The 20,416-nt window shown below is 40.1% G+C and overlaps 1 pseudogene; it reads right to left on the bottom strand.

The window, feature by feature from the left end:
• Positions 1 to 1,118: 1,118 nt before the first annotated feature.
• Positions 1,119 to 20,416, bottom strand: part of LOC132132329 (spliceosome-associated protein CWC27 homolog) — a 59,428-nt pseudogene continuing 40,130 nt past the window's right edge.

The raw sequence follows: 20,416 nt of genomic DNA on the forward strand, positions 1-20,416 counted from the left end.
TGCACGCTGGCCAAACTGAGCTGCTGGTCGCGTACACTCGTGGTGGATCATTTAGACCAAACCACAGTCAGCCGGCATCATCAGGAGTCCCAATGGACTCGGCTCATTGGCAAAAAAAATTGAGAATGATAGGAAAAACAACGGCATTGTTAATTATCTTGCCACAGTTTTAAACAAATGGGACATTTTTGGTTGGAGAATCAAAAATGACTGCACAAAATATGATTCAGACTGTATTTTTTTTTTATTGTATTTCACGACAGACATGTGTGTCTTGCATTATGGCTTTTGCTTTTTTTAAATGGTAATCATGGCCAATGATATGAAGTAGAGTTTAACAGATTACACAGTTAACAAGATTACGATTATGGCTGCCACAGGAAATTATTTAACCAATTGTATTAAGTTTTTTTTAAATGTCAGCAAATAATAAAAACAAATGTTAATGTATATATGCAAATTATTTCCATATCATGTGACGGAAAAAATATCGAAACAATATTTAAATATAAATGTCTGTCATTTAGAAGGGGTGGAAACTATTAGCTATTAAATTATTAATGGCATATAACACATAATAAAACAGAATCAAGTCAAAGCCCATTAAAGTGCATTTTTAAGTATATTAAAAAACAAAGAGTATATTCTCAAAAAATTCCAGAATATGCATAATAAATCACAAAAACAAATTAATAATAATGAACTTGAAAATACCAACTCAACATTTAAAGAGTGCATTTCCTCAATCTTGCACATTCTGTGTCTGAGAGCATGCGTGGCTTCCGCAACATATATGACAATATATTATCAGTCATTATGACTCATTTTTTAATCATGATCAGTTATTCAATTATGTTATAGATGCAATAAATTTGTTTATATCATTGAGTCAATGCATGTTTTTACATGCTTTAATATAAACTTATGGCCTCTTTACCTTCTGTCTATATTGGCTTCAGTTATGTTACTATGACTGATGTCAGTTTTAAGATTAGTTGGCCTGTGCAATTTGACTGTGAATTTAATCAATTTATCAGTTAGGTCACAAAGTGATCAACAATGCTTAAACATCAGAAATAATGAATGTTATTAACTTGATGAAAACTTACACTGTCATTTTGAGAGGATGGTTAAACATGTTCATGAAGAGGTTTGTTTTGCGTAAAGATGAAAAAAATTCACTGAGGAATAAAGAAGATGGCGTTCCCTTCCCTCTATGGGTTAAAAACAATAAACGCTTGCCATCTTCATTATTAGTAGACAGAAATGAATGTCTTTTCAATAAAGAGTTTGCAGATATCTCCCCACACACAGTGAATATGATTTTTCTCAGCTAGAAATGTTTTTCCCCTCTTTTTCATTGGCAAGAGTCACTCCAGATGGGCAGCTCTCTCACCTCCTGGCCTTCTTCTCTTTCATCAGATTTTTGCTCTCCTCTCATCTCTTCTTGTTGACGGGGTTGTGTGGATCATAGATCTCAAACGTGTCTTCGTCCTGCATATTGGCATCTTTTACCTTTCTGGTTTGTTCATCAAAGTGCAGCACATGGGCCATCCTAAATCACAAGGGGAAACAGAGCTCAGTTCAAAAGTACAGTAAAGCACAGCTCATGGGCCACTAAATCATCAAAATCAGTGTTACAAGTGGTGGGAATTTCCCGGTGGAACAGATCAGATCAGAGCAGACTTCCGACTCGGATGAGTCTGCGAACAATCTGTTTTTAAAGCATTTTTAAAGAAATAACTCAAACCAAAAATGAAAAATGTGTCATTTCCTCCCACTGTGAGTGGTGCCTATACTAAACTAAACTAAGCTAAACTAAACTAAAATTAGATATATAAAATATTAATAAAAAAGTTAATAATATTTTAACAATAAGATAAATTAATAAATAATATAATATATATAATAACTTATTAGCAATAGTTGTAGTAGTATTGTTGTTGATATACTTATTTTATTATAGTTTGTACAATAACAATTATTATTATTATAATGGGTTTGGAACAACATTAGGGTGAGTAAATGATGACAGAATTTTAATTTCTGGGTTAACTATCCCTTTAACTCTAATATAGCATTGGCGGCACATCTTTTGTCACTATCGGATTCACGCATAACATTTCTAAAGTGTGAACTTTTCTTGACAGGTGACTGTGTGATTGAGCTGACCAATGACTGATTTGTCATTTAATTGATTTGGCAAAAGAATAAAAAAAAGTACAAAATTGGCACAGACATGCAATTTCCTTTCATTAAATTAACTGACTTAATATCTCATTACATAATTTGAGCACACTATTCAGCACAGCAGCAAACCAGTCAGATTGGTACTTTCAATTTCTGTATGTATGCGACTAGCGTAAAGTTAACTGAGGGACTGATCTACAGCTTCAGCCTGTACAGTGATGCCCCATGGAGGTGGTCTCAAAAATACAGCCCAGATGCTCATCTACATTGCATTTCTTCAGTAATGCTCCTTCTCTCTCTCCTTACTGCAGGGCTGGAGGTGATTGGCAGGCAAAATAACATTCCACGGAGCATTCCTGAGTGCCAGCATCAGAAAGAAGAGCTCACAGCTGGCTAAAGTTGCTTACTGAGGATTCCAGAAGACTGCAGCCCAATCCAAGAAAGACATTACACTACGCCAACAGGACACAGAACTACAGTTCTGATTAGTTCTACTAACGGCTTCTATGATTTCAGAAGACCACACAAAGATATTTGAAAACAAATTGCTCCAATGGTGTTCCAAACCCATCAATGTTTTTCATCTTCTTTGTATTAACAATCACAGTCCTGAATCATTCTTCAAAATATCTTCTTTTGTGTTCTACAGAAAAAAGTCAGTCATACAAGTTTAGAATGATGAGAGTAAATAATGAATGGATTTTCATTCTGTCTGAGGTCATAGTTAGGTCATATCCACACATCTCACCTCTGCTTAGCTGACCTACATTTCATTCTGAGATGATGGCTACAGAGGAACTGTCTGAATCAAGACATGGAGAGAACCTCAAAGAAACATCAGGAAGGGTGGAACAGGTCATTGTTATCATCACATACACGGCTGGATGGCTCTCTGGGGTCGCATCTAAACCAAAGAAAGATGCTAAAGGAACTGTCATTCCACACCTGTTGGAGCTATTCTGGTGAAGGTCAGAATTTTTTTTGGAACGACTCTATCCTTCACAAATCCAAATCTGCGGTCTCATACTAAACGCATTCACCTCCAAAGCCCAGGGGTGGTTTAAAAGAACAAGACGTGACGGGACTCCCAGCTGTCATTCAATATGGTGCAAGTTTTGGTGGTTTCGCACAAGTGTGTCAGGAAGGACCTGTAGGAGATAAAGGCAGATTTTTAAATTGAGCCAGTTGTCCGAGTCAAGATAAATGCATAAAGGAACCGAGAACAGAGAGTCTGCTCTCTAATATTATGAGTGTTCTCGTTGGTAAGCAGTCTGCCACGCTGCAATTTTTGAGCCATCGCAGAACCCCTGGATTCAGCCAAAGAGACGCATAAAGAGTCTGCGAGTGCGTGCAAGCCCAATTTTAAGTGTTTGGCTGAATGTGTGTGTGTGTGTGCATGCTTGCGTCCATTGTTTGAAGTCCGAAGGAGATGTGACAGCTCATCTAGAATGTCATACTGGCAGGACTCCCGTCATGTAAATCAGCCGGCTCTGATAATTTGTCTAGCATTCTTGGTGATGACAGCCTGCTTGGAGTCCTCGCCTAGAGTTATGGCTCAAGCAAAAATCCCACCATTTGATTGGGGCTCTAATCAGGGAGGGGCTCCCGCCACAATGCAGAGGCCCTCGGAAACCTCTTCCTGAATTTATTTTTCTTTCGCTTTTGCGAAAGAGGGGGAAGTGGGAGCAGAGGCCTGGGCGAAATGGGGTTTTGTAGACGCAGACACAGATGGAAAAGTTTACAATCTGGCCCAGACTTGACTTCCAGTGTCTGACCTGTTGTAACCCATATTACATTTGTGGGGTGCAACAGGCGTTCAGAAAGTGGTACAGACTTCCCACTGCTGTTTTTCTAGCACTGGGGGCCTCCCGTCCCTCCTTCTCTCCGGAGTCAGACCTAAAATGCCCCAGCATCATGCGGGTCCTTAGACAGTAATGACAGTCCATCCTAAAAACGAAGTAACTGATAGGAAACATGTAGGAACCCGGGCTCAGACAGCACCCCCCACCCCTTTTGTGCTCACATATGGTATTTGTTGGAGTATTTGAGTGCATATATTTAGATAAAGACTCAAGGTCTTTGATGAAATGTGAATACGAGAGAAAAACACACAGTGTCCATTCATTTCCCTGTGGTGGTTTGCAGCGTGAAAAGGGAGGACGACTGTCTGACAGATCTTCACTTTATCCTCAGCACATCACCGCTGCAGCACAGACACACACACCATTAATACTGATAATTAATCAAGTGGAAAGACATTACTCTCCACAGAGGCATGCGCCCGACCGCATTCTTTACATTTGATTGTGATTTACGGTTTTCCTGCGAAAGCGCAAAATGACTGCAGCGTATGTCTACCGAACATCTACTAAAGTGAAGTTTCTGCTGCATCCAACCCTCACAGTCACTTCAAACGCTTCCAAAGGAAAACTACCCTAGGTTTTCAATGAACTGTATCAATGGATAGGTTATACGTTAGTGTGTGACCCAAAAAAGCAAACCACTGAAGCTATACGTTTTAACTGAGACCAAAAAAAAACCAGAATGATTTACCAGTCTGCTTCCCGTAATCCTCGGAAAAACTAGAAGTGCTGTGTGACGCATTGGTCATGGCGAGGCTTTAGAAATGAAGCGTACCTATGAATCACAGTAATGTCCAATCAGCGTTCATTAAATAGAAAAACACATCTTTCAAACTGGAAGCCATAAATGTGGATGAGCAAAATCAGTTTTTAAGTACCTACCGCCATCTCAGAGGTCGTACTTACAAACGCATGCATCTTCATCACATGTGCTAGGAAGATTATGGAGAAAACAGAATCTAACCGGAACATTTCTAATTGATATTCTATTTGTGTACTTAAGCACACAATCAGGGCCACAACTTTGTGCCTCTCATAGCGCATTAAGATTGATGCTCCCTGGAGTCTGATTAATTTTGCAGCATCATAAATGTTATCCTGGCCAAAGAACTCAGCTGTCAATAACACCCTCAGACCGAAATGGAAATGGTTCCAACAGATCAGGACCGAAAAAAAAAAACATCTAGAGGATGCCAAAAAGAAAATCTAAGCTGTGTTTAGTCTTCATATTTAACAGAGTGCAAAAATAAAACTGAAAAGACTTAATATTTGCACAGTGAGTGGTGTGTGTGATTTAGTGATCTAGCACCGCTGTGACATGGTAATTATTTAATTTCTGTCTTCATAATCTTGTAGAACACTGTTGGATTGGAATGTCTCCAGTGACATACAGACAGATGAGGCAGTTGTTACAGCTCATGACATACAACAACATCTGACACAATGCCTAGTAGTGAGTGATGTTGCGAAAAAAATCAGTATGGAAGAGTGGGGTAAGATGTGCCGCTTTTTACTAATACCTGATTGTATTTATCAACTGAAATTAAAAGTGTTGATATCTGAGCTATAAAAATATGACTTCTCAATAAAAAGTGGTACAACTTGCCCCATGTTAGGGGTAACCATGTAAACGGATAAGCTGAAGCATTAGGGAAAAGTACGTAAATGATTTACAGTCCAAATAAAAATATGAACATAGATAAGAAAAACTGCAATAACAAACAAAACCATTCTCAAGTACTATATTTCTGCACATTATTTGCATTTTCATAAACTTTCCAGAAAAAAAAAGTTTAATATTCTCAATATTTTAATGCAGTGTTAAAAAAAATTGTAGTCACTGGGACAGGTACCATTTAGGAAAAATGTTTTAATAATTAATGACTAAAAATATTACATGATTCAAGCACTGAACATTCACACATCATATATATTTTGGGCCAAGGAAATGCAATGCAATGACAAAATACATTTTAGCTTACATGTCACAAGCAGCTGGATATGATGGGATCTTTCATGTAAAAAAAATGTATGATGTTTTCTGTATTAAGGGGTGGAACACACCCCACTCTGCAAGTCAAACTTGGATGTGTCTGACAGAATAGACAGAACGCATTTATTTTAAAATTTAGCTATCTGAGGAAACATGGTCGACCGGTATTGATGCAGGTGGTTAGTGCTGGTTTGGTATTGGTCTAGCAACATTATATTGACCATCACAACTTGACAGGCCAAAGCCTGGTCTTCAAAGTAAAGCAAGTTGACCAGCTCGCTAGTTATGCTGATTAAAAAGCCTGGTATGTACACCAGCGTACCTATATCCAAAACATATGCTGGTTTATGGAAAATGGTTTATCACCCGGCACTGGTTCTGCTGACACTTGTAATGAGCGTCTGTTAAAAATACAGCACGTGTATGACTGCAGGTTGACGTGCCCTGTCTGGCGTACGGTGGGTGTGACACGTTCCATCTGGGCACTCCGTCTGCTGGAGCAGTTATTTACTCAGTTAAGTCAGCTGAGAAAACTACTTCTCCACAAGTGGCTATTGCAGCGCAGCAAAAACAAACACTGCACACTGTTCTAATGGTGTCAGCGCGCTGCAGAGCCAAGCGCATTACTTGGCTGGAGAGCGAGGTGGCTCAGGCACACTTAAGGCAAGCAGCTGTGCCTGATGTGGAGAGAGGTTATGAACATTTCGCTATGTCAGTCCAAATAAATAGCTCTGCTTCCATAATGCGAAACAGTAGCTGTGCACTGGGACAACCAATGAGGCACAGGTTTTTGAAAATGCATTTGAGCACAGACAACTGCAAGTCCATTAGTGCATTAAACCTCAGTAGGAATGGAGAAGCGAGTAAAAGCAAATGACCAGCCCTTATCATCTTCCTTGCCAAGATCCTCGACGTCTTCCATTGGAACGCTAGGAGAGTCTGAAATCGCAGATGATAGTTTGGATTTAAAGCGTTCCAAAAGAGCGAGTGTCTTTAAATGCAAAAGAAAGGGTGTTATTTTGGCTTGGGGTATTTTGGGGGGAATTAAAAAAAAGGCTCTGTGCTTATTCAAAGGGACAGTTCATGTAGAAATCCTGTCATCACCCTCATTTCATTCCAAACCTGTATCACTTCCATTCTTCTATTCAATGGGAAGGTTCAGTGACCGACATAAATCTTTTTGTGATAATGTGTGACGATCGTGTTCAGTGAGACACAGGAGAGAGTAGATACAATTGCAGATGTCTATTGTTAAAGGGTAATCCAAAAGCGTGGTCGAAAACAATCCAAGGTCAAAACCAACTCAGCAGTCCAAAACAAACAAAGGAAAGGGAACTCGGAAAACGAGGGATCTCGGAGGACGAGAAGACAAAGGAGAATCTCGGAGGACGAGAAGGCTGATAACACGAAGGGTAAGGACTCCATACAGACAACATGGAAAGACAGGTATTTATAGGGAGGCTAATGACAATTAAGTGAATGCACCTGGTGCAATTAGCAGGAGTGCAATTACTGTGATGACAGGACAAGACTAGTGGAATACAGAGGTGGGTAGTAACGAGTTACATTTACTTCGTTACATTTACTTGAGTAATTTTTTTGGGGTAACGAATACTTTTCGGAGTATATTTAAAGATGGGTACTTTATACTCTTACTTGAGTAAATTTTTGGGGAAAAATCTGTACTTTTACTTCGTTACTGTGGGCGACGCTCCTCTCGTTACTTTATCTTAATGCAATAAATGTTATAAATGCTTCAGTTTATTCCAAACGCGCCGTCTACTTTTCTCTGGGCAATGAGCGATGCCCATTCGCGAATGATTCATTCTTTTGAGTCAATTCTGTTCAAAGGCTTGATCAAACCAATTGGCAAACGAGTGAATTGGTTCATGAATCAGTTTGAATGAGTCGTTCAGTTCCCTGCCGCACGCGCTGAGCGTCTGAAGTGGTTCACTCGGAGTTGTAACGTTTAAGAACAGAAAGAGCGTTGAAAACGTGGCTGGAACTGCACTGAATTGAAATCTGCAAAGGCTATTATTTGCTAGCGATGGAGATCCTTATTAGATGAACACCGCGTGTGCTGTCTACTGTTTAACAGGTAATAACTTGGGCTACATTCGATTACAGTACACGATAGCACTGTGACATTAGTTTGTTGTACATGTGTGGCTTATAACAGAGGGGAGTCAAGTTGAATGCAGCTTCCAAAAGACAAAAAATAGCCGATTAAGATTTTATTAATTGTAATACAATCACACTGGTGCAAGTACGTTCAGCGAGTCATATTATCAGCTGCTAAATTCAGATCTGTGATTGCTTGCTGGCGCTGAGCCAGAGATAGATGCGTTTATACAGCGCTGCGCATTATAACAAATCACACATGATTCTATTGAGCTTATTAAAGCATTGGCCAATCAGAGGCGTTCAGATGAGTCAATCGCTGAAATGCCGGTGCTTCCTTCACTCGCTCACTGACTGAATACCTCTTTCTGGCGAATTCTCTCGCAGGAACAACAAAGTGCAAATGTGTGTACGAATCTTTAATTAAGATATTGATTTCACAGTGTTAACAGTTTCAGTGATTTTAATGGGAGTTTCTGAGAGTGATTGAAATCTAGACTGTCAGTGAAAATGATCTTTAATAATGTAAATGTTATTTGCTCTCTTTCTGAACAATGAAAGATTAGTAGTAATATTTATATCACATTAACTTTCAATGTTAAATTCACATTTAATATAAAGTCAGTCGTATTAAAAATATGTTATGGCATGACACCTATATCTGTTACTTAAGTAAACAGACAGGGTTTTATAATAAATTACATAAATTGGAGTAAAGGCTGATGAAATATATACATTTATACACGCACACATACATTACATACATTTTATCTATATATCTAAATAAAAATAGGCTCAGTATATATGACCCAAAGTAACTAGTAACTAACTACTTGAGTAGATTTTTTATCCGATACTCTTTTACTCTTACTCAAGTAACTATTCAAGACTAGTACTTTTACTTTTACTTGAGTAAATATTTCTAGAAGTACTTTTACTTTTACTTGAGTACAGTTTTTGGGTACTCTACCCACCTCTGGTGGAATACTAGTGCCTATGGTGAAGTGCCTAAGGGGAAGTGAGCCCACTAGTGGACACCCAGGGAAACAGGGACTAGACAGAGTGACATAATGTAAGTTTGAGTAGTGTGCAGGATTTATATTTTTCTAGTTTATATTGGACTTTTGAACTATGCACCAACACATGATTAATGTGTGAGGTACTATATTTTGTATTGGGTTCTGTGGAAGGAAATTCAGTTTTCCAAGCACTGAAAGTCAATGGGGTCCAGTGTTGTTTGGGACTCCACTAAAATTCACTGTATGGACAAAAACAGCTGTAACAGTCCCTCATTCACTGAACATATTGGCCCTCCAGCACATTCAAGTAGTGCCATTTGATTTATTCTTGAGTCAAATCTTTACTAAGAATAATTCAATTGACTTTGCTACAGATAATCGACTAACAGCCTTTGGTCAGATTCTGTGGTAGACTGCATGAACAAATAACTTGCAAATTTTGAATGATAGCCCATAAGCAAAACTCTTAACATTTAGACAAAGGAAAGGAATAGTAGTATACAGTATGGTGGATGCTTTTAGAAAAGGGAATGGTTTAAATAGCAATTGTTATTCATTATGACAAATTTTTGTATTTAATAGTGAAAACAAGTCAAGGAATGTACATGCAGCCAAAGTTAACGTCACTTGACCAAAAACACAAAAAAACACATTATTTATGAGTGTTTGCATCTGCACAAAGGATCTGTTACACATTTTTTCTTTGTGTTCATTGCAATATTTATGATTTGTCGAAGGTCTGAATTCTTGACACTTTACCCTTGTAATTTCAGTATTTACATTACCTAATATAACCTAATACAAAGTCATGTGCTTTATGCTTTGTTAAACTGCATTTGAAGTAATTTAGTATTAATATTGCATTATCAATATATAACTAATAAAATGTAATTGTCAAACAAAGTATGACTTTAGATTTTGAAGTTGCAATAAAACACACTAGAGGCCACAACAGTCTTCATAAATTCACCAGTGTTTCACAGAAGAAAGTAAGTCAGAAAGGTTTGAATTTGAGTAAATGATGGCAACATTCTCATTCTTGGGTAAACTTGTCATTTAGTTAAATTCAATTCAAATTTATTTGTATAGCGCTTTTCACAATGCATTGTTTCAAAGCAGATTTACAGAAAATGCATTGGTCTACATTATCTTTACCATTATAAGTTCATAAGGAAATCTTAGTCCCTAGAAGCTACGAATTACCTGAGCCTCTCGGCCAGAGCCTTTCTTCAGTTTCTGCTTCCTTTGTCTTCATACTTCTTCCTGCTCTCCAGGTTCTCGCTCACCGCCTCACTGATCGGCTTACTGTCACCTTTGAGAGAAAGAAGAGCAATTACAATCTATATAAGACAACTTCCGTTTAGGGATCAATCTGTCTATTATTTATATGCCCATACAGTTTTATGCAAACGTTTGGGAACCCCTTGCAGAATCTGTGAAAATGTGAATAATTTTAACAAAATAAGCTTCTTTTGCATATTTGAACCCATTATTTTTGCAGAGTAATGTATGTAAAGCTAGTTCATTTATAGTGAAGAGAGTGGGAAAAGATGTGCTAGGGTGAATATTCAATAAATATTCAATGATAAATATTCAGAAAAGGCCAATCATATAAATTTTCCTGTAAGTGCATTTTAATGCAATGTTTTATTAGATGTTTATTCCATTTTATATTAGGTCAAAGCAAAATTATCCAGGTGTAAAACTACATGTTAGCAAACTGCCAGTTTATTAATCAACATAAAATGCTTGGCTAAATATTTTTTCTTTTTATTTTATTCTTTTAAATTTGTAGCTAAATATATGAATGGTTTTTTACAATGTTTAAAGAAATAACAACAAACCTTGGACAACAGCTCATCATATGATGTACAGACAATGCTAAAACATAGCATTATCCAATGAAATGAGTTTCCTTCTACAAATGCTTGAATTAAAAAACCCTGAATCCTGCAAGAGGATACAATGGTCATATAAATCTCCCTCCTAATCATTCACAACAATCTGAAAGGTGCCTAAAAATTTTAGTGTTTTCTACAAATCCCATGCTAGAATTGCAGGAATTGGAAAAGTCAATAACATCAAGGCTGGACTGTTGACACTGGTGTCTACAGGCATTGATGTGCCACTGCAAATTCCCCATCTCAGATGTCAAAGATCGCCCGGCGGGTACAAAGACTCTTTCGACTGCACCTGCCCTATTGGCAACTATGACTGAATGCTTCTCCACCACAAGCTCAAGGGGAACAAACTTCCTCCAGCATTTGGGTGGTTTAAAAATCTTGGTAACACTTTAGTATAGGTTCCAATTCACACTAATAACTAGTTGCTTATTAGCATGTCAATTATTAACATATTGGCTGTTTATTAGTGCTTATAAAGTACATATAATGCATGACATCCATAATCCTACCCAATACCCTAAACGTAACAACTACCCTATAAACTATTAATAAGCAGCAAATAAGGAGTTAATTGAGGCAAAAGTCATAGTTAATGGTTAGTTAATAGTGAGAATTGGACCCTAAAATAAAATCTTTTTCCCCTCACAAATCGAATACTTGTTTATTCTTCGTATTTATGGTGCATTGAAAGCCGCATTGGAGAGAGACTGGAAATAAGTTTTTCAGCAACCGAGAGCATGCTTTTCGTCTGAGAGCCACTGACAGACACTGAAAGTAATGAGACAAAGACTATTAAAACACACTGAGTGAAACATTCAGTGAAAACTGAACACTCTAAATCTGTAACGACTGGGTGAAGGAGTGGCAAGAAGCAAGTGCGAGATTAATGAGATTTAATGAAGACAATGAGACAATACAAAACTGAGAAACAAATAACGTTGGGAGGAATGCACAGTCCAAGATGGTGGTGAGGAATGACGAATCCGGAAGGCGGAGGTGAGTTGGCAGCAGGAGAGGGTGACACAGGAACTGCGGGGAAGCGAGCCGAAGGTAAGTGGTGTTGCTTTGTGGTGGGTTGCGTAGAGTGGACGGGGTTCCGGGGAGACACGGACATCCAATGCAGAAACACACAAGAAAGCAAGGCATAGGTTACAAACATGAAACAACGCTCTCACGAACACAAGACGCTAGACAAGCCAATATAAAGGGATGAGTAATGAGTGACAGCTGTTGCTGATGACAATTAAGCCCCCCCCCAAGAATGCCTCCTGGAGTTCACAGAAGGGCCTACCTGCTGATTGTAATCAATAAGGGAGTGATCCAGTATGTCCCTAGCAGGTACCCAACTCCTTTCCTCCGGACCGTAACCTTCCCAGTACACCAAGTACTGGAATCCTCATCCCCTCCGTCTCGAGTCCAGAATACGATTAACTGAATAGGTCGGTTCCCCATCTACGAGATGCGGCGGCAGGGAACCGGATTAATATGTGAATAAAACACGGGTTTCATTTTGGACACATGGAAGGCGGGATGTATCCTCCTGTACGCTGGAGGTAGTTTGAGGTGGACTGTCACCGGACTAATGATCTTGGTGATAGTAAACGGGCCAATGAATTTGGGAGCTAATTTGTTAGAAACGGAACGGAGAGGAATATTGTTCATAGAAAGCCACACCTTTTGACCCACGACGTAAACGGGAGGCTTTGACCGGTGGCGATCGGTCTTGGCCTTAGTGCGCTCCCTCATGCGGAGTCTCGCGGGCTCTGGTCCAGGTGCGGTGGAACCTCTGGACAAATGCGTGAGTGGAGGGGACCGCGACTTCAGATTTCAGACTAGGAAAAGCTGGTGGCTGGTAACCTATGCTGCAATGAAACGGAGAGAGGCCCGTGGCTGACACTGGTAACGAATTGTGAGCGTACTCCACCATAGATAGTTGTTGGCTCTAGGAAGAAGGATTCTTGGAGACCAAACGTCGCAAAGTTCTCTCTAAATCTTGGTTGGCTCGCTCAGACTGCCCGTTACTCTGGGGATGATAACCCGAAGACAGGTTAACCATCGCTCCTAGCAACTTACAAAATTCTTTCCAAAATTTGGATATGAATTGGGATCCCCTGTCAGAAACCACGGAGGCCGGTTAGACGACTTACCACTGGCGCAAACTGAGCAAGCCAAAACAAAATCGTGGATGTCATGAGCCATAAGTGGCCACCAGAATCGTTGTTTAACTAACCTCTTGGTTCGGCTTATCCCTGGATGACAAGCAACGTTAGAGCAGTGACCCCACTGAATAACTTCGGACCGTAACTCTTCCGGCAAAAATAAACGATTCGGTGGGCAACCGGGCGGAGGCGTTACCCCTTCTAAGGCCGTCTTGACTTTCGATTCGACCTCCTATATGATTGCTGAGACGACTATTTTCTCAGGTAAAATACATTTAGGAGTCACCGGGCGGGCGGGGGATCAAAAAGATGTGACAAAGAATCGGGTTTGACATTTTTGGAACCCGGAAGGTACGACAGAGTGAAATCAAAACGACCGAAAAAAAGTGCCTACCGAGCCTGCCTGGAATTGAGTCTTTTGGCAGTTCTAATGTACTCTAAATTCTTGTGATCGGTCCAAACAATGAAAGGTTCCCCTGAACCTTCCAACCAGTGACGCCACTCCTCTAAAGCTAATTTGACGGCCAACAATTCTCTGTTACCAATGTCATAATTGCGTTCAGCAGGAGATAACCAATGAGAGAAAAATGTGCAGGGATGCATCTTATCGTCCGAGGCAGCACGTTGGGAAAGAACTGCGCTGCGTCCGAAATCGCATACTGCGTACTGGGAACTACATTTGAATTTGAACGTACTACTCGACCGTTAGAAAAGTACGTTCTATATAGTATGATTGTGGGTAGTATGAATGGAATTCGGACGTACTACATCCGCCATGTTGACATTGTCACGTGACATATGTCGTCACAACAGCGCGTAAATTTAAAGAGCCCAATCTACTGAGCGAACATGATATAAAATCGGTGATGTTTTTCGTTATTCTTACCGCTTTCGTCTGCGTTTTTACGTCGTTTGAATTAACAATTCAGATCATGCCTTCGTTGACAGCTTGTAAATCCTTTACTAAATATAAATTTAGCTTTTAATTTTCTACCTCAGAATAACAGCAGCTACATCTGTGAACAGAATGACAGCCTGATTTTATGTAAGGATATAAAGTAATTTATTGTAATAAATAAATACAAATAAAATTACACAAAAGAAACAAAAGGAACATAAATTAATTAATAAACTTGAAAGAATGCTTAGACAAATACACACACACACACACATATATACACATAAATACATTATAGAAATATACACAGAAACACACACACACACACATATATACACACATGACAATATATACATAAATACATACATAATATATACATTATAGACAATATACACACACATATATATATAGATATAGATATATCAGCAAAAATGTGTAACCTATTGAAATTATATTCTAAAAAACAAAAACTACATATTTACAGACTGCGAACAGCATCATACAGGCTGCTGTCAATGGCCTTCGACATCCAAGAGCTGCATAACATTGTGCACAGAATGAGCAAGTCAGTCATGGGGATTTTGAAGAGGCTGATTGCCTTCTCCACCACAGATGACAGGCAGTGGAAGCAGCTTTTCTTCTGGTAGCTGGCACAATAGATGGCTGTCACATACAAATTGAACCTCCAGCAAGTGAAGCCCAATGTTATTTCAACAGGAAGCGGTTTCATTCTGTTCAGTTGCAGGTCACCACCAGGGGAAGTAACTTGATATGTTTGTTGAGTGTCCCGGGTCTGTGTATGATGCCAGGGTGCTGCAGAACAGCTCTATTTACTGAAGGCCTGTATCCACCTGCAGGAAAACACATCCTGGGAGATGGTGGGTATCCTTGTTTGAGTGCACACATCTGCCTCATCACTCCATACAGAGAGCCTGAACAGAATCCTGCACAGGTTTGATTCAACACCAATGATGCTCGTGCACAGAACATTGTTGAGAGAGCCTTCAGGATGATGAAGACAAGCTGTGCTCCATCTTCTTCTTCTTCAAGGCCCTGGAAGTGAGTCCTGTGTTTGTGCCAGATGTTGTTGCATGCTGTGTAGTGCTCCACAACCTCCGTCTTCTGAATGAGGACATTGCGGATCCACAAATTGTAGAGGATCATGACGATGATACACTGGAACCTCAATACACAGAAGCCAGCACAGGAGAGCATGTGTGGGACAATCCGAGCACAGCTGTGTCACACCAGATGACCGTGTGCAGCTCTTCAAGAGCAGGATTACCTGTAGGACAGTTGAACAGGTTAAGACTCTGCAAATCAGTTCACGTTCTCATAGTGCTATTGTTTAAGCTTCTGTAAGTTATAAAGGTAATTTTAAGACTGTCAAATCGAGATATACATATATTAGTTATTTAAGAAATATATATATATATATATATATATATATATATATATATATATATATATATATATATATATATACTATAAAATCACATAAATATGTATAAATACACATGTAAATAGTTAAATTTAAACGTGTGTGTATTTATATATACACATAAATATATTACACTCATAACTGGGAATTAATATTACAGTTATTTGAAAATCTAGCAAAACATATCACATAACATATCATACCAACATATTTACAAGTTTAATTTTACAAATGTATTACTGTATCCCTGGGGTAAATTTTAGATTTCCACTGTTTTTCCCTCATTTTTGATACCCAAATTTAAAGTCCTCATCTTGTACACATACAGTTACTGAACTGAAGCTGCTGAAGTTTATTTTGCTGACATTATTATAGAAACGTCTTAAGAAATTCCCTTTTGGTGTTGCTTTAAGCTCTATTATACTACTTTATGAAAATGTTAATGTGGTTTTGTCTGAAGCTTTGTGCTCTTATCCATGTAGAAATGAAAAATAAATAAATAAATAGAGAGAATAATTTTAAATGTGACTTGGTGTATGGGTATTTCTCTAAAGTGTGGCACCCATTCTCAAGACAACATTCTTCAGATGTTAAGATGTTGCTTGTTTAAAAAACAACTGGAAACTGCTGCAAAATCAGTGTGCACACAACTGCTACAAAAGATATTTGCTATTAAGCACTTTGCAACTGACAAAATAACAACTGGAAATACCTGGAAATTCATATTATAATAAAAAAACAGCATAAATCATTGATGATCCTAACATAAATACATGTAAAGAGTGTGTGTAGTTAAGATTAAATTTAATTTATATACTTACTGAATTATGCTTTCTAGTGAGTAGGGTTTCATCAGTCTCTGTAACATCAGAACAGGATTTACACATTACTGATGATTTATGATCAAACTGAGGCACCTATTAAGTTAAGTTAAGGTATCCAACAATTTTTATCAACACTAGTAAAATGTAAATTAACTCGTTAAATTTTTTTAACTTTATCTCATTAAATTACTTAACGAGCCGTCTGTAGAAAGCAGCCTTAACAAGCTGAGGCACAGCCTCTGATCGATAATGATTATTAAACATGTTTTTAAACTCAATTTACAAAATAGTCTCATCAGTTTACAATGTGTAAAACTTTAACAAGTCAGTCGTTTACTTGGATTATGTTAAACAAGTAACGTTACACTTTAACCACAATGAACAGCGTTTATCCATAAGGTACTTACACTTCAAAACAGCGGCGTCACGATTTTCCGTTATTTTCGAATATGAGTATGACGAGTCCTCTCCCGTGGCCTCATGGGATAGAGTAGTGCCCATCCTATGCATACTACGGAATTCGGGCGGAAGTAGTAGGCCATCCGGGTACATTTCGCCTACTGTTTTTCGAATACTAAGAATTCGGACATACTACTGGCTTCGCATACTGTTTTTCGCCTACTATATAGTATGGAAGTATGCGATTTCGGACGCGACCCTGCTCCTACCCCCACCTCTGATGCGTCGACCTCCACCACGAACTGCCATGTGGGATCAGGGGCTACAAGGATGGGAGCCGAAACGAAGCGGCTCTTGAGGTTGGTAAATGCACTTTCGGCTGCATGCAACACCAGAAACCGCTGTAGGGCCTTACGGGAATCTGGAGATGGCCAATCTATCACAGCCTTAACTTTGTCAGGATCCATACGTATTCCCTCGGACGAGACGATATACCCTAGGAAGGGAACAGACTGTGCATGGAATACGCATTTCTCCGCCTTGACAAAAAGCCCATTCTCGAGTAATCTCTGGAGCACTCGTCTGACGTGTTGAACATGTTCCTGGAGAGATGGAGAAAAAATCAGTATGTCATCCAGGTAAACATAAATAAACTGATCTACCATGTCTCTCAACACGTCATTAACGAGTGCTTGGAAAACCCCTGGTGAGTTGGAGAGCCCGAACGGCATCACCAAATATTCAAAGTGCCCTCTAGGGGTGTTAAAGGCGGTTTTCCATTCATCCCCCTTCCTGATGCGGACCAAATGATAAGCGTTACGTAAATCCAATTTTGTGAATACGGATGCTCCCTGTAACCTCTCGAAAGCTGAAGACATCAACGGCAACGGATAGGTGTTCTTTATTGTGATGTTGTTCAGCTCTCGATAGTCAATACAAGAACCATCCTTCTTACCCACAAAAAAGAATCCTGCCCCCTGCTGGAGAAGAGGAAGGGCGGATGAACCTCAATGCCAAGGAATCAGAAATGTATTTCTCCATGCCCTCCCTCTCCGGAATAGAAAGAGAGTAAAGTTTGCCTTTAGGCGGAGACTTACCTGGCACTAAATCTATAGCACAGTCGTAGGGACAATGCGGAGGAAGAGAGGCAGCACGAGACTTACTGAACACCTCCTTCAGGTCCAAGTACTCTGCGGGCACGTTTGATAACACCATGGTCTCTTTCTGAAAGACAGAAACAGGCACAACAGGACAAGCAGAAACCAGACAAGACTCATGACAACTTTCACTCCACAAGGTGACAGTGTTGGAACCCCAATCCACTCGTGGATTATGTTTGATTAACCAGGGGTGACCTAAAACAATGGGAGGTACAGGGGAGTCCATGAGGTAAAAGGATATGGTTTCACTGTGGTTGCCTGAGGTGAGCAGAGTAATGGGTTCAGTGTAGTGGGTGACGTGTGGCAGTTCCTGGCCATTGAGTGCGGTGACATGGATGGGATGAGACACAGGAAGGTTCAAGTGATGTGCAAGGAGAGAGTCAATGAAATTACCTTCGGCCCCAGAGTCCAGAAGGGCGTGACAGTCGTAGTTTCACCGGAAGGAGAGTCGATGATGTGGTTGAGGACTTCCCGGCGGAGATCCCACCCGATAGTAGCCTCAAACTTACTACCGGGCTGGCTCTTTTACCGGGCATGAATGGATGGAATGCTCCGAGCCACTGCAATATAAACACAGTCCTTGGGACCTCCGCCGCTCTCTCTCCCTCCGGGAAAGCCGAGCTCTACCCACCTGCATGGGTTCATGATCGTAGATGGGACCGACCATGTTCTCTCGACTCGAGTGGCCCCTTTCCGCAGAGAGGTAATGGCGTGTAGGGCTTCCAGCCCATGCAGGAATCGATCCCACTGCGCCGCCTCGTTCCACTGGCACTCGGCCGCCAGGGTGCGGAACTGAATGGAATAGTCCGCCACTGATGAATTTCCTTGTTTCAGGTCCGAGAGCTGGTGAGCGGCCTCCCTGCCGGCCGTGGCTCGATCGAAGACCCGTTTCATCTCTTCAGAGAGGGAGTGGAACGAGGCGCAACACGGATGTTGATTCTCCCACACCGCCGCCCCCCATAATGCGGCCCTGCCAGAGAGTAGGGTAAGAGCAAACGCAACCTTGGACTCGCGAAGGTGCGGGGCTGCAATGCAAAATGCATGGAACATTTGTTAAGGAAAGTCTTGCAAAAGTTTGGCTCACCGGAGTAACTCTCTGGCGCCGGAAGTCGCGGCTCTGGCCGGAAGTCTCCCGGGGGACGGGCGGCGCATGCGGTGCGGTGGGTGCAGTGGGAGAGGTGAGTTGATGAATCTGCTGGGTGAGCTCGGACACCTGTGTCACCAGCGATTGGATCGCGCGTCCGGTGTTCACGATGCTCTCCTGCTGCTGATCCATGCTGTTGACGCTGTGGTGAATGAATTCAGACAGTGAAGTGGTGCTCGCTGTTTCCATGGTTGGTGAGAGCGTTCTGTAATGACTGGGTGAAGGAGTGGCAGGAAGCAAGTGCGAGATTAATGAGATTTAATGAAGACAATGAGACAATACAAAACTGAGACACAAATAACGCTGGGAGGAATGCACAGTCCAAGATGGTGGTGAGGAATGACGAATCCGGAAGAACTTCTACATTCTTTAAGTAGTTTGTAAATGCTGTGCATAAATGGCAATAAATAAAAAATGTATATTGCTGCAACAGGTTGAACGTTTCTTTAAAGGACTATTATATTATATTATATTATATTATATTATATTATATTATATTATATTATATTATATTATATTATATTATATTATATTATATTATAACACCACCACTCAAAAGTTTGGGGTCAGTAAGATCGTTTTCATTACTTTATCATAAGAACCTTATAAAACCATTAGACACATGTTGAACTGGATGTCATTAATATGTCTGAGAATCAAACATCTCGTCCTTTAGCTGAAAGCATTTCTGGGCCAGACTCACCTGAGAAGTAATGTTCAGTTCGAGTGGAACATAATTGAGTAACTAAAGTTTGAGTGAAACAGGTTATTTGAAGAGAATGGCTATCATTAGCTACTCAAACCATGCAATTACTTATTTACAGAGGTATTCAACGCATGAATACCACAAACTAGGAGATGTGACTGAAATCACCTTTCTGAAAGGTCAGCACTAGTAACAACCATTTTCTTTGTGATTTATGTGAGCAAAAAGTGATGCCTTCCACTCTGCTTGCTCAGCACTCGCGCTCAGGCCAAGCTGCAGACCGTGACTCGCAGGCCTGCTGAATGATGGCACCCTTAGGGCCTACAACAGCAGCACACTCCATCGACTCCAGCTGGTGTTGCTAAGTACTGTCTTTAAGTTTGACAGCTATTCTAACAACATTCCATCCCTCTCCTGTCACTCCCGAGAAAAAGAGCTACAAATCAAGCAATCAGCAACAGGAAGGGTGATGGGGACGACAAACACCAAACGTCATTTGGGAGGTGGATTATTTTCCATTTGCTGGTCAAGATCGAGGGGATGAATTCAAGGCTTCTTGAAGCAACAGTAACTGTGATCTATGAGTTAGCGCTGAC

The sequence above is a fragment of the Carassius carassius genome, chromosome 49 (assembly GCF_963082965.1).
Source record: "Carassius carassius chromosome 49, fCarCar2.1, whole genome shotgun sequence".
In the NCBI taxonomy this organism is placed as follows: Eukaryota; Metazoa; Chordata; class Actinopteri; order Cypriniformes; family Cyprinidae; genus Carassius; species Carassius carassius.